Source organism: Xiphophorus hellerii, chromosome 21 (assembly GCF_003331165.1).
Source record: "Xiphophorus hellerii strain 12219 chromosome 21, Xiphophorus_hellerii-4.1, whole genome shotgun sequence".
Classification (NCBI taxonomy): domain Eukaryota; kingdom Metazoa; phylum Chordata; class Actinopteri; order Cyprinodontiformes; family Poeciliidae; genus Xiphophorus; species Xiphophorus hellerii.
In genome coordinates, this window is record NC_045692.1 from 591,515 (window position 1) to 605,784 (window position 14,270).

The 14,270-nt window shown below is 42.7% G+C and overlaps 1 long non-coding RNA gene across 1 annotated transcript; it reads left to right on the top strand.

Annotated features, from left to right (window-relative positions):
• Positions 1 to 2,363: 2,363 nt before the first annotated feature.
• On the top strand, positions 2,364 to 13,237 carry LOC116711511 (uncharacterized). Its single transcript, XR_004337255.1, has 3 exons — positions 2,364 to 2,763; positions 5,580 to 5,586; positions 13,226 to 13,237. It is a non-coding gene; the product is annotated as an uncharacterized LOC116711511 (long non-coding RNA).
• The last annotated feature ends 1,033 nt before the right edge of the window (positions 13,238 to 14,270 follow it).

The window sequence follows — 14,270 nt, forward strand, 5'->3', positions numbered from 1 at the left end:
CAGATCCCGTCCCTCCTCCAACTAAGAACATCGGCATCACTAACAGTGTTTATACAGATTTAGTGAAGTCTGTGAGAGGGGGCACAGGTTAATTGGCCAAGCTTAAAATCAATTATTGACTATTATTTGTTGTGATGTATTTGTGAACCAACCGAGCTCAAACACAAAGATTACAGATAGCGCCATATTGTAGCCATGGTAACATAACAATCAACTATCAAGATGATTATATGCACTCTTACAAAGTAAACTTTCAAATTAAATCATAAATGAACAATGTAGTTGTATTGTATCTCTGCTGATTTAATAGTATTGCCATTCTCAATAAATGATTGATAACGTTTATATGGTCTGTGTTACAATTCAACCATTTATACAGTTTTAAGAAATATTTTAAAAACATATAAAAAAGCTATATTCCAGCTTTAACTCTTTCAGAAAAAACAAAACCAGCATTTAAACATTTTTGCAAAACTTAGAGTTTTTTCTAATTTTGCCATTTCCATAAACTTTTTCTAATCGGTTTCTCCAAATGTGCATAAAAAAAAATCTTGATAGAAACATGGCTACCGAGACTGAGGACAGTTTTGACTGATTTGATGTTTGGTGGTTGGGGGTAGAATTGCAGTGTGTGCTACTCAAAAATGACTCCAGTCACCAAAGTTCCATCTATCCATTTCAGATGAAAAAGCTTACCCTTTCAGTGAAACACAATGTGGCACAGTTTGCCACAGATTATCGAGGGGTATTGATGAAAATGTTGGAATGGTGTCACCAGTCTTATAAAGAGAGGGCAATGATGGAGGAGAAAGAAGGGTTAAGGCATCAACACAATGTAGTTCAGTAAGCTTCCCTCAAACAGACTTGGAGGACCAAAAAAAGAACAAAAGCCAAATCAATACTGCCATTATCAGCCCTCATGTAAGACTGAATTAGATGTCATACAGCTTCAGGGTTAAAGATGAAATCTGACACATCTGAACATTTACAGCACAGTGATGGAAATAGCCAGCTGTCAGTGTGTGTAATGGTAACAGGATCATCTGCTCTCAACACCAGGCTAAAAGCTGGATGCATGTAGAGTTGATAGACATGATAAGCCTTATCTTAAGCTGAAACAAAATTGTTTACTCCAAAATTAGATTAAATTTGACATCTTCTGTTTCCAATACAGTGGGGCAAAAAGGTATTTAGTCAGCCACCAATTGTGCAAGTTCTCCCTCTTAAAAAGATGAGAGAGGCCTGTAATTTTCATCATAGATATACCTCAACTATGAGAGACAAAAGGAGAAAAAAAAATCCAGAAAATCACATTGTCTAATTTTTAAAGAATTTATTTGCAAAATATGGTGGAAAAAAAGTATTTGGTCAATAACAAACAAGCAAGATTTCTGGCTCTCACAGACCTGTAACTTCTTCTGTAAGAGGCTCCTCTGTCCTCCACTCATTACCTGTATTAATGGCACCTGTTTGAACCCGTTATCAGTATAAAAGACACCTGTCCACAACCTCAAACAGTCACACTCTAAACTCCACCATGGCCAAAACTAGAGAGCTGTCAAAGGACACCCGAAACAAAATTATAGACCTGCACCAGGCTGGGAAGACTGAATCTACAATAGGTAAACAGCTTGGTGTGAAGAAATCAACTGTGCGATCAATTATTAGAAAATGGAACACATACAAGACCACTGATAATCTCCCTCGATCTGGGGCTCCACGCAAGATCTCACCCTGTGGGGTCAAAATGATCACAAGAACAGTGAGCAAAAATCCCAGAACCACACGGGGGAACCTAGTGAATGACCTGCAGAGAGCTGGGACCAAAGTAACAAAGGCTACCATCAGCAACACACTACGCCACCAGGGACTCAAATCCTGCAGTGCCAGACGTGTCCCCCTGCTTAAGCCAGTACATGTCAAGGCCCGTCTCAAGTTTGCTAGAGAGCATTTGGATGATCCAGAAGATGACTGGGAGAATATCATATGGTCAGATGAAACCAAAATAGAACTTTTTGGTACAAACTCTACTCGTCGTGTTTGGAGGAGAGAGAATGCTGAGTTGCATCCAAAGAACACCATACCTACTGTGAAGCATGGGGGTGGAAACATCATGCTTTGGGGCTGTTTTTCTGCTAAGGGACCAGGACGACTGATCTGTGTAAAGGAAAGAATGAATGTGGCCATGTATCGTCAAATTTTGAGTGAAAACCTCCTTCCATCAGCAAGGGCATTGAAGATGAAATGTGGCTGGGTCTTTCAGCACGACAATGATCCCAAACACACCGAAGGAGTGGCTTCGTAAGAAGCATTTCAAAGTCCTGAAGTGGCCTAGCCAGTCTCCAGATCTCAACCCTATAGAAAATCTTTGGAGGGAGTTGAAAGTCCGTGTTGCCCAGCGACAGCCCCAGAACATCACTGCTCTAGAGGAGATCTGCATGGAGGAATGGGCCAAAATACCAGCAACAGTGTGTGAAAACCTTGTGAAGACTTACAGAAAACGTTTGATCTCTGTCATTGCCAACAAAGGGTATATAACAAAGTATTGAGATGAACTTTTGTTATTGACCAATTACTTATTTTCCACCATATTTTGCAAATAAATTCTTTAAAAATCAGAGAATGTGATTTTCTGGATTTTTTTTCTCCTTTTGTCTCTCATAGTTGAGGTATATCTATGATGAACATTACAGGCCTCTCTCATCTTTTTAAGTGGGAGAACTTGCACAATTGGTGGCTGACTAAATACTTTTTTGCCCCACTGTACATAAAACTTCATGCCATAATAATTCCAACTATCTGATACTGTATCTGATCTCTCCCTACCAATAACATCCATAGCAAGGCTCTGAAGAAGTATTCTTCAAATGCTTTAATGTTTCAAAATGATGCTTTGCACAGTAGTACTCAATTGTATTTTCAGACTTTTTAAGAAGACTCATGCATGTCATTTGTTGGACATCTCCTTTAGCAATCACTGTTAGGTCTCTACCATGTAACACTGCTTGCTTTTCTATGTTTTGTTGGTTGGTATGTCTGTGTGTCTTCAGTGTATATTAATGACAAGCTGGATATCTGTGTGTTTCTCATGCTATACAGAACAGGAACCTGCTGCAAAACAACAAATGTGCTTAGCCAGACCCGATAAATGTTTACCTTTCCCTGTTTGGATTTAATTCTAGTTTAATTAAAGCAGTCTTGTCTCAACTGTATGCTCATCTGCTGAGCGTACAGTTGAGACAAGTACACTCAACTGTTCCTTTTGTGATGTCATTTTCAACAGAAACAGAAAAACCCCTGATTTTGGTACTTGGTATAGTTATAAATACTGAATATAAATGGTTATAATATATAAATAATTAATAACTAAATTATTACAAACTAAATGTCAGGATCTGTGTTTTTCTGTGTTTATTTAGAGTTTTCTGTGTCCTTAAGTCTCTTCGTTGTCCTGTCCTCCCCTTGATTGTTCCCAGGTGTGTCTCGTTTCTGTGATTACCCTCCCGTGTATTTAACTCCACCTGTGTTCCTTGTTCCTCGTCGGGTCCTCGTCAATGTTTAGCTTATTTGTCGTCAGTGTGTCCATGTGCCTGCTGCTCGTTGTTTTGACTAGTTTTCTTCATTAAAACTCATTATTCATCATACCTGGGTCCGCTGCGTCTGCCTCACCACCCTTCACCGCACCACTCCATGACACTAAATCCTTTTATTCAGTTATAAACTAAATCTTTCATCCAAGGTGGTTATCTAAATAGCCAAACTGGCAATCTCCCTTGCCCCACTGACAGACAACCCCTCAGAACTGATCAGCTACTACAACAGCAGTCTCTCCTGTTGTCTTGATGAACTATCCACCCATCCATCCATCTTCTTCCGCTTATCCGGGGTCAGGTCGCGGGGGTAGTATATTCAGAAGGGAGGCCCAGAATTCCCTCTCCCCGGCCACTTCTTCCAGCTCTTCCAGGGGAATCCCAAGGAGTTCCCAGGCCAGCCGAGAGACATAGTCCCTCCAGCGTGTCCTGGGTCTTCCCTGGGGCCTCCTCCCAGTGGGACGTGCCCGGAACACCTCACCAGGGAGGCGTTCAGGAGGCATCCTGACCAGATGACCGAGCCACCTCAACAGGCTCCTCTCGATGTGAAAGAGCAGGGGCTCTACTCTGAGTCCCTCCCAGATGACCCCACCGAGGAGCTTTTTAACCACCTCGGCGACCTCGTCCCCAGAGATTGGAGAGCCCAGACTCAGCTTCCTCAATGGAAGGCATGTTGGTGGGATTGAGAAGGTCTTCGAAGTATTCTGCCCACCGACCCACAACATCCCGAGTCGAGGTCAGCAGCACACCCCATCCCCACTGTAAACAGTGTTGGTGCATACTGCTTCCCCCTCCTGAGACGCCGGATGGTGGAGCAGAATCGCCTTGAAGCCGTACGGAAGTCTTTCTCCATGGCCTCTCCAAAGTCCTCCCACTCCCGAGTTTTTGCCTCAGCAACCACCCGAGCCACATGATGCTTCGCCCGCCGGTACCCATCAGCTGCTTCCGGAGTCCCACAGGCCAAAAAGGCCCGATAGGACTCCTTCTTCAACCTGACAGCATCCCTTACCGAAGGTGTCCACCAACGGGTTCGAGGGTTGCCGCCACGACAGGCACCAACAACCTTGCGGCCACAGCTCAGATGAGCCGCCTCGACAATGGAGGCACGGAACATGGTCCACCCAGACTCAATGTTCCCCACCTCCCCCGGAACGTGTTTGAAGTTCTGCCGGAGATGGGAGTTAAAGCTCCGTCTCACAGGGGATTCTGCCAGGCGTTCCCAGCAGACTGTCACAACACGTTTGGGCCTGCCAGGTCTGACCGGCATCCTCCCCCATGTCAAGGAAATCGAGATCATCCCACTTCCCCATGCTGGAGATTTTAGTTTAACAGTAATAATAAATAAAGTTATCTTTAAAATTAATCACACAAGTGACATCTAGGCCCAACAGTAGACTTGAATGTCAATAAAATAAATCTGGTTGTGTGTGTTGTTTTTGTCTCCTGCAAACTTTGCTTTAATTCTATTCCTTTTTTCTATGTAATCATAAGAAATCATAGTCAGTCAGACAGAGAGAGTCATGAGACAGGAAGAGCAGGTTTCCTGGAAAAAGAGGAAGTAAGTTGCCAGCCTGCAGATGTATAAGAATAGTTGAGACTATTCCTTATTTTAAAGCATGAAAGTTTTAAAGAATGAAATCTAAACAATTTGAGTAATTGAATAATATAAGTAAAATACTTATATTAATATTGGTTTACTTATAATAATACTTACACTTACACTTGTGGGAACACTTACAAGTAAAACAAGTAACTGTAACTTTGGTATTAAATAATTAAAATCATGGATTATTCTTGGTTTCTTTTCAGAAAATATCTGTAATAACTCACATTAAGATTATAATAAGAGTAATTATTAAGTTATGGTTATAAAATTATAAATGAATGCTAAATCAGAGAAGCTAAAGAAGTTATAAATGTGATTTTGACATTGAACTTGAAATGGTGTAAAAGGTGTAACTGCAATTAAACATCACTGATATGTTGGAGGTAGATGGTAGGAGAAAGGTTAAGGGAAAAAGGGGAACTAACAGGAGAGCAGAGATGATCAACGCCTTATTTGGAAACAGGTTGTTGAACAACGTAAACGTTTCAGAGAAGGGGTTGTGCAGGCACTGGACATAGGAGGTTGAGCAACCCTGAGACATTAGCACAGACATCAGGACATAATGTCTCTTAAGACAGTGATGGGTATGACATCATCTGTCCAAGCAGACAGCCAATGAAACAAGCACAGCAACAGTGCTAGCCAATGCAAACGCACCAAAAGGGTGGATAAACCATAGAGTGGGTGCAAAAGAGGAATCTTTGGTTGGATCCTCCAGGCAGCTTCGAGCCAAGATCGAGATGGACAAAGAACTCTGCAGCTGAAGAAGAGCCGGGGCCACAGAGCCGAAGACTGACCTGCGCATGGGGACCAATCCGTCAGCCCCGCAACATGTGGCTTCAAATCGCACTTCTCTCATCAGCTGGGTTCAGACCCCAAAGACAAAGATGAAGATAAAGGCAAAGACAAAGAACAAAGGCAAAGAAGAACTGGTGCCTTCCTTCCTGCCAGCACCCAAGTCCTGTGTGACCTCACCATCCATGCGGAGAAGAAGCTCATCAGACCTACAAAGATCCCTGCCTTCGCCTATCAACTTCCTCCTCCTGCTGCAACACCTTCTTCATCATCAGGCCAGGTCTGGGGTTCGAAACGCCATAACTCCGTCCGTCTCTCTCAAAGGTTCCCTTTTTTAGTTCTCAGTGTCAGCATTAGGGAAAGATAGACTAGATGATTGATTTTACTTATTTGATTATTTCTGCTACTGAATTAAGGTGTACTGACCCTTGCAAAACTGCCTTACTAATAAAATATTTAGCATAAAGAAAATCTAAAAGATGTTGTGGACATTCAGTTAATGAGTCACCTTAAAGTTCTTTGATGGTTGTAAAATTTCTTTGATGTTTGATTCTGGAGAGGAAAAAGTGAAAAATGTTTTATAGGTTGCTGGTAGCCCATATGTAAAACATCATCCTTGGGACTCGCCCGAGTCACTAAAACCTACCTAGTTCGATACCAAGAGCAAGTTGTAATAAAGAGAATGAGCAGCCGTTAACAGGTGAGCTCTGTGAAACTAGTTGGCTGCAGGCTGCTCTGTCTGGCTAATTCACAGGGGGAAGAAGGTTGGGACACCTGGATGTAGGTCGTCAGAAACCAGGCAAATCTTTTCTCGAAACCAGCTTAAACAGAGTTTACTTCAGTTCTGGAAAGGGTAAATCCCAGCAGATTTAGGAAACTCAATTAACCCGTTAGATGGAGAGCTGGTAGCACATCTCCCCTCTCAGAAGAGGAAGTAGAGAGTGAGAGAGTAGAGAAAGAAGGGGCGGGGAGTGTTGCGCAACATCACCCACCACCAGAGCCAACTCACCACCAGGTAGTGGTCAGTGGACAGCTCCACACCTCTCTTCACCCGAGTGTCCAAGACATGCGGCCGCAGATCCAATGAAACAATGACAAAGTCGATCATTGAACTGCGGCCTAGGGTGTCCTGGTGCCAAGGGCACGTATGGATACCCTTATGTTTGAACATGGTGTTCGTTATGGACAATCCATGACGAGCACAGAAGTCCAACAACAGAACACCGCTCGAGTTCAGATCGGGGGGGGCCGTTCCTCCCAACCACGGCCCTCCAGGTCTCACTGTCATTACCCACGTGAGCGTTGAAGTCCTCCAGCAGAACAAGAGAGATGGGGAGCAACAAGTTTGCCCGACGCCTCTCACTGTGGGCAGCTCCAGAGTGGAAGTATGTCCAGCCCCTCTCAAGGAGACTGGTTCCAGAACCAGAGCCATGCGTCGAGGTGAGACCGACTATTTCTAGCCGGAACGTCTCAACCTCACACACTAGCTCCAGCTCCTTCCCCACCAGAAAGGTGACATTCCACGTCCCAAGAGCCAGCTTCTGCAACCGAGGATTGGACCACCAGGGACCCCTCCCTCGACCGCCACCCATCTCACAATGCACCCGGCCCCTTTGGCCCCTCTCACAGGTGGTGGGCCCATGGGAGGGGGGACCCATGTTTCCTCTTTGGGCTGAGCCCGGCCGGGCTCCATGGGAAAAAGCCCGACCACCAGATGCCCCCCCTCCAGGCCTGGCTCCAGAGTGGGGCCCTGGTGACCCACGTCCGGGCGAGGGAACCTCTGTCTCCAACCAGCTCAGGATCCTCATCCTCCTGAACTCATTGAAGCTTTTGACACCATCAGTCACTCCATTCTCCTGTCTCACCTCAAGTCCAACCTGAAAATCAACAGCTCTTCTTTGTTGTGGTTTCAGTCCAACTTTCCAAGTGGCAGCAGCATTTAGAAATCAACTGCTGCCGCTCCTCTATAGTCCTTCTATCCCAGGGTGGTCCCAAGGTTCAGTGTCCTGTCCTCTTTATCCTCTATATCCTCCCCTTGGTAAGATTATCTGTTGTCATGGCCTCCATTTCTACAGATGAGCAGATGGCCGTTTAACATTTCCACCAAATCCAAAAACCCCAATATCCTCTCCACCGTCAATACCTGGAAAGCACTGACAAAATTCACATCATTGGATCAAAAAATGTCACTAAGTCCACACAAAACTTCTGCCTCAACTTTGACAACATCACTCTCACTCCATCCCTACTCATCCATAATCTTGGTATTTTCCTCCACTCTACTTTTATGTCAACCACACATCAAATAAATAACCCAGACTTCTTTCTTCCACCTCAGAAACAAAGGATGACTCCACCCTTTACTCACCTTCTCCACTGCTGAAGCCTAATCCATGCCTTTGTCACATCCAGAATCACCTCATCCTTGTCATCACACCAACAACAAGACCCCAGGGGACTTCCTACATCCCCTCACTGGTGAAATGTCATGAGCTGCGGTGTAGGTGGTGAGGCAGAACGCTTGGAGACCCAGGTAGAGGTGAATAATGATGATTTAATGTAAAAAATCCAGAATTACACAGTCCAAATCTCTAGCAGCACTGCTGAGTGGAAGCTGAGGCTCAACACAGGTAGCAATAGAGAACACAAATGGACTAACACGACACACGGCAGAACAGACACCGAAAGAGACGAGAACCCGACAAAGACACAGACACACAGGTGACACTAAATACACAGGAGGTAATCAGGGAACGAGACACACCTGGGAACTAATCAAAGGGAGACAGGACAACACGGAGACACAGATACACAGGAAACTCAAAATAAACACACAGAAAATCACAGATCCTGACATGAAATCATTCAAATGCCAGTGGTTCCCTTCATATATACTTATTAAACATAAATGCTCAGGTTTTGGGATATGTTGTTTATATGTGATTAAGCCACTATCTTGTGATATAATCCATGTAAGTGAATCTCATTAGCCGAGACATGTTGGCCCATTGTCAGTAGTTCTTGGACATGCTGCCATTGTTGTGTTAAATTCAAATTCCTTTTTCTTTTATTTTACAGACAGCCTTCATCAAGTTACATTAGTGTCAGGATCTGCGGCTTTGGCAGTTCCTCTGGTTTCCTTCTAGGTGGCGTTCGAGAGCTCGCTGGCGTATACACACACCCTCTCCACAGGTGTGTTTCGGCGCACCTGTGGTCATCAGAGGGAGCATAATAGGAGCGGGTTCCCGGCACTTCGTCGCCAGAGTGTTGTCGCCTTTGTGGTACATCTGGTTCTGAGATCTCTAGAAAGATATCCAGTCTGTTTCGCACGCTTACCTGTCCTGTACCTTTTTGTGATTCCTAGGCTCCTGTTGTCTGGACACACCATGCGAAGCACGGGATTTGCAGTTCCATCTGAGGATTCGGTGAAATCCCTCAGCTCCCACTCCGCTGTGCTCCCTGACGAGTTACGCCCAACTACCAGCTGTTCGATCACACTGATCCGCTCACCCTCCCGGGCTGACCACCCGATCCCGCTAATCGCTGACGCGCCCGGCCCGGCTCCCGCTCCTGATCAGACACTCCTGCATTACACGCCATTTGCCTTTGTAAATAAACCTTTAATCTGATCTCCTGAGAGTACCTTTGCATGTGGGTTCGGAGAGTTCAAAACAACATGACAATTAGCAGTTTTTGCAGAAATGTAACAAATGATAAAAATTTTAACATATGTTCACATTTACTTCCAGACATACCTTAGCAAATAGGTCATAAGAACATAAAAAACAGAAAGTCAGAGAGAATGCTGATTGTCCTCTTTTACCTTTTCATCGGTCGCAGAAGAAGATGTCCACCAGACATAATATCAGAGCACTTCAATCTTTACATGCCAACTACTAATAGGATTTGTCACAGACGGGGAGATATAATGATCTTGTCTTTCACCATGTTCTGGCACCATTAAGCCGCCAATGTCTTTTTTCCTTTTTGAGTGAGACACCCCACCTTCTGAGGTAAAAATTTTATTACATGGTAATTTCAGACATGGTTCGTTCATCTCAAGTGTCGCTGCTGGACATACAGATTGAAAAGAGGCCCACTGATATTTTCATTCCTCATCTTACAAACCCCACACATTATCTTTTTTATAATCTGTATTTTATTTGCATTTTTCTCCCCTGAGGTGAGGAATGGAATCTGGCAATAGCCGTGAAACCCCACAGCCGTCTGCGTTTATGTGCCATGCTTCACTGGGGACTGAGGCGATTTATCACTTCTCTTTGTTACACTGCTTTTTATGACTTACATTGATCATCAAGGTGTATAACCACTATTGCCCCAAGTACATTACGGTTAGCACTCTTTTCCACTCTTCCTCACTGTTGGACAGGAACTCTAAGGCATCTAACTGACATCTCATTTTCTTTCTGTTTACAGCTGCTGGATGTTTAGTATCAGGAAACTATTTTGAATGCTTAAATGCCCTTTTGTAATCTGGACTTTAAATCCAGATTTAAACTCCTGGATATTCTGGATGTACTGTAGATGGTTTAGTTAGACATTTTGCAAGAGATCATTCAGTACTACATTAAAAATGCAGAATGAATGTTTAACGATGTATACAATAGTTTATTTGTATAACACATTTTTAAAGAAATGTTGCAAAGTGCGTCATATCAATAAAACATTCTAAATGACACACCAAGAAACACAAAATCATTTGATATACATAGACAATGAAGAGGCCTAATTTTGATTTTGATTTTTTTTTAAGTACCCTGTCCAAGCAGTAATGTCTGAGTGTCGAGGTGAGGCCCAACAGATTTAGTTTCACTTGCAGAGCTTTGCAGCTTTCACCTGTCTAATAGTGGAAGAGCGTTCCACCATAAAAGCCCTTCCTCCTTCTGTCTCTAGTTGAGCTCTGTTTGTGGAAAATAATAGCTGAAGATCTGAGATCTCAGATTACGAGAAGAGATATCAGGATAAGAAAAGTGATATGATGGTGCACGATCACTCTGCAATTTAGAAGCACACTAAAATTTTGAGGTCACAATACCACAGCAAGTCAATTCAATGAGGACAAAATAGGACGATAAATGTGCGGAAGCATTTATTTTACCTCTGGTACCAAGATTGCGCTAAACTTAAGTGTTAAGCTTTTTGTTCAAAAAAGTTTAGCCATCATTTTGACGGTTTTCACTGTCAAAATAACTGACGGGTGAAAACATCCCATCATAATCCTTAATTGCCTGCCATTTTTTAAAATACTAATATCCTATTTAATTCCATTTAATTTTCATTAGGTTTTCATTAGCTGAACTGAAAATCCAAGTCAGAGGATGAATATATTAAACTTTTTCTGCAGTGACAAGTTTTAAAACCAGGGAACATTTCTCAAAGTGAAGTGATCAGAAGTTTCCAAGACTCTGAGCGAGGGGCTACCTGATCCCAAAACCCTCAGCAGCAGAAAAACTGTGCAAAGTTCTTTGCCTCTGGCTAGTTTGCTGCCATGATTCTAACACACACCTGCACAGCAGCAGGTCTTGGTCACTGCTGCACATCTTAGAGCTCATGTTGCGTTTAAAGGCGGCTCCGAAAAACACGTCACAACATATCAACAATGGAATAAACGGTTGTAATGGCTGAAAAAAGTGCAAGGCACAGCTGCGGGAAGTGCGAGAGCCCCTATTGTGTCAAATCGAAAATTGACCATTCTGAGGTAAAAATAAAAGAAAAAACAACTTCCAGTAAAGGTGGGGCATGGCTGACTCTTTAGGCGGCCAATGCCACCCAATTCCCACCCACGCTGCCAGGTCTGCCTGCTGGGTGGAAGGCCAGTCTGCCTCATATGTTCTGAGTCGGTTGTATTCAAAGAGTGGAAATCTAAATAGACATTATGAGACTAAACATACAAACTTCAACCTTGTACAGTTTCAAAGCATTCCAGGAGCCACGTGTGTGGCATTGAGTCACAGACTTTCTAATGAATCAATGCAAGGCAGTGCCCATGTTTGTTTGTCTAGCAGCCATGAGCGATTGTTCTCTCAACCAGTAGCTGGTGTTTGGCTTTTCTGGTAGTTACCAAGGCCTTTCTGTGCTTCTGTCATGTGTTGATCCAAGTTTCTGCTTATCTTGGCTGCTATGATGCCTGACAGCAGCTTCTATGCTGTGGAGAGACATTCTGAGCCAGTCAGAGGTCAAAGGTCACCTAAAGCAGGATTTCATTCAGAATGCATTCATCTTTCCTTCTATCCTGGCTAGTCTGTCAGATACTGCTGCTGTAAGACATTCTGATAGCATGATACTGACACCACCATGCTTCCCTCTACACATGGTATTGATCTAAGGAAGAGCTATGCCTGGTTTTCACAACAAATACTTCAGTCTTTGTCCCATCAGACCAGAGAACCTTGTTTCTCCTGGTCTGAGGCCTTCAGTTGCCTCTAGGTGACCTCCAGGGTGCCATGAGCCTTTTCTTAAGCAGTGGCTTTCATCTGGTCACTCTACAGGCCTGATTGGTGGCTCACTGCAGAGATGGTTGTCCTTCTGGAAGGTCCTCCTCTCTCCACAGAGCTCTGACAGAGATACCATCAGGTTTTTAGTCCATGTACCTGACTCAGACCCTCCTCCCTCTGTTTACTCAGCTCCAGGAAGAGTCCTGCTGTTTCCAAACATCTTCTGTTGACCAATGATGGATGCCACTGAGCACACTGGGGCCTTCAGAGAACAAATATTTCTGGATCCTTCCCCAGATGTGTGCCTTAAGGTAGTCCAGGCTCTAAGGTCTACAGACAATTCCTTTGATTTCATGCGTGGTGTCTGACGTCTGACCTGCACTGTAGGACCTTATGTAGACATGTGTGTGCCTTTCTAATTAAGAATAAACAACTGGATTTATCAAGATAGAGTCTATTTAAGTTACAGAAACATCTCAAGCATGTTCAGTGGAAACGGATTCTAAGTTTTATGGCAAAGTCTGTAAATACTTTGCACATGATTTCTTGGTTTTCTATTTTAATAAATACATCCCATGTATGTGCACTTGCAGATACTGTTTTCTTGCTCATATGGCACAAGTGCCCTGTCACGATGTATGTTTTCTTTCACAAGTTATAACCTCTTCGCTCGTATCATGGTTTTTAAGCTCATTACTTAATACCTTCCATGTGTCAAAGCTAACCCTGTACTAAATCTATATTTAACAGGTTAAGTAAATTTTTATTATGCCCCAAAGTGTAATTTTTGAATTTATTTTCTGTTCACATTGTATCATAACTATTAAGTTTGATTTTTTCTGAATAAATACATTAAAGAGTAAATGTATCAAACTGTTTTGTAGAACAGTTGCTGTTTTTTCATTGTTAAAATTATTCCAAATTTCCACTGTTTAAAACTGATTTTGGGCAGCATCATGCTGGTTTTAGGTGTGGTTGAAATTAGTAAATAAAAAGAGGGCATGTGCGTTGGTGCAACCGAAGAGGAAGACGCACACCGTCAGATCTGTGCAGCGGAAGATTTCACTTGATTGAATGTTTTAAACAAGTAAAAAATCTAAGAAAAGACATAAAACAGCAATCAAAGTTCTCCCCAGCGCCGCAGATCTTACATTTAGAAACCGGATCGGAGTTTGCACCTAGGAAACGCGGCCCGGTGCAAGAGGACGCCACTGAGAGGGAAGAAAGATGCTCCCAGTGAGATCAGGACTTTACTTTTCTTTTGGGGGATTTTTGGTGGTACCACTCTTTTTCCTTATCGTTTTGGGGGGGAGGGGTTGACGTTTTGGATGATTCATTTTGGATTGGGACTTTGGATTAAAACTTTGGAAAAATACTTCCAGGACTTTGTTTTGTTTTTGAGGATATGGAACTCGTTTGCGGACATTATTCTCTTTAAAAAACAGAACAGGAATTTTTGTACATTTAATTATTTAGGGTTTTTTGCTTATATAAACTGAGTGATTTAAATCTAACCTATAATTATTTTTGAGGGATTTTTGGTTGCTGATCTATTTATCAAAATAACTATTATTACTTCTTAGTATTGTGATTTTTTTTATTGTTGCTAAAAAATCAACAAATTTCATATTGAGTGGTTGGATATAAATTTTCTTATCAAATTAAATGGTGTAACATATTTTACCTGATTCCTGTGACAGATCCCCCTTGAATATATTGTGAGTTCCGCTTTTAATCAAGCTGAATTTTACAACTTCTTTAAATCTCTTTCAAAACTTTATTTATTTATTTATTTTTTTATTGAACATCCCCGGCCTTTTGGTG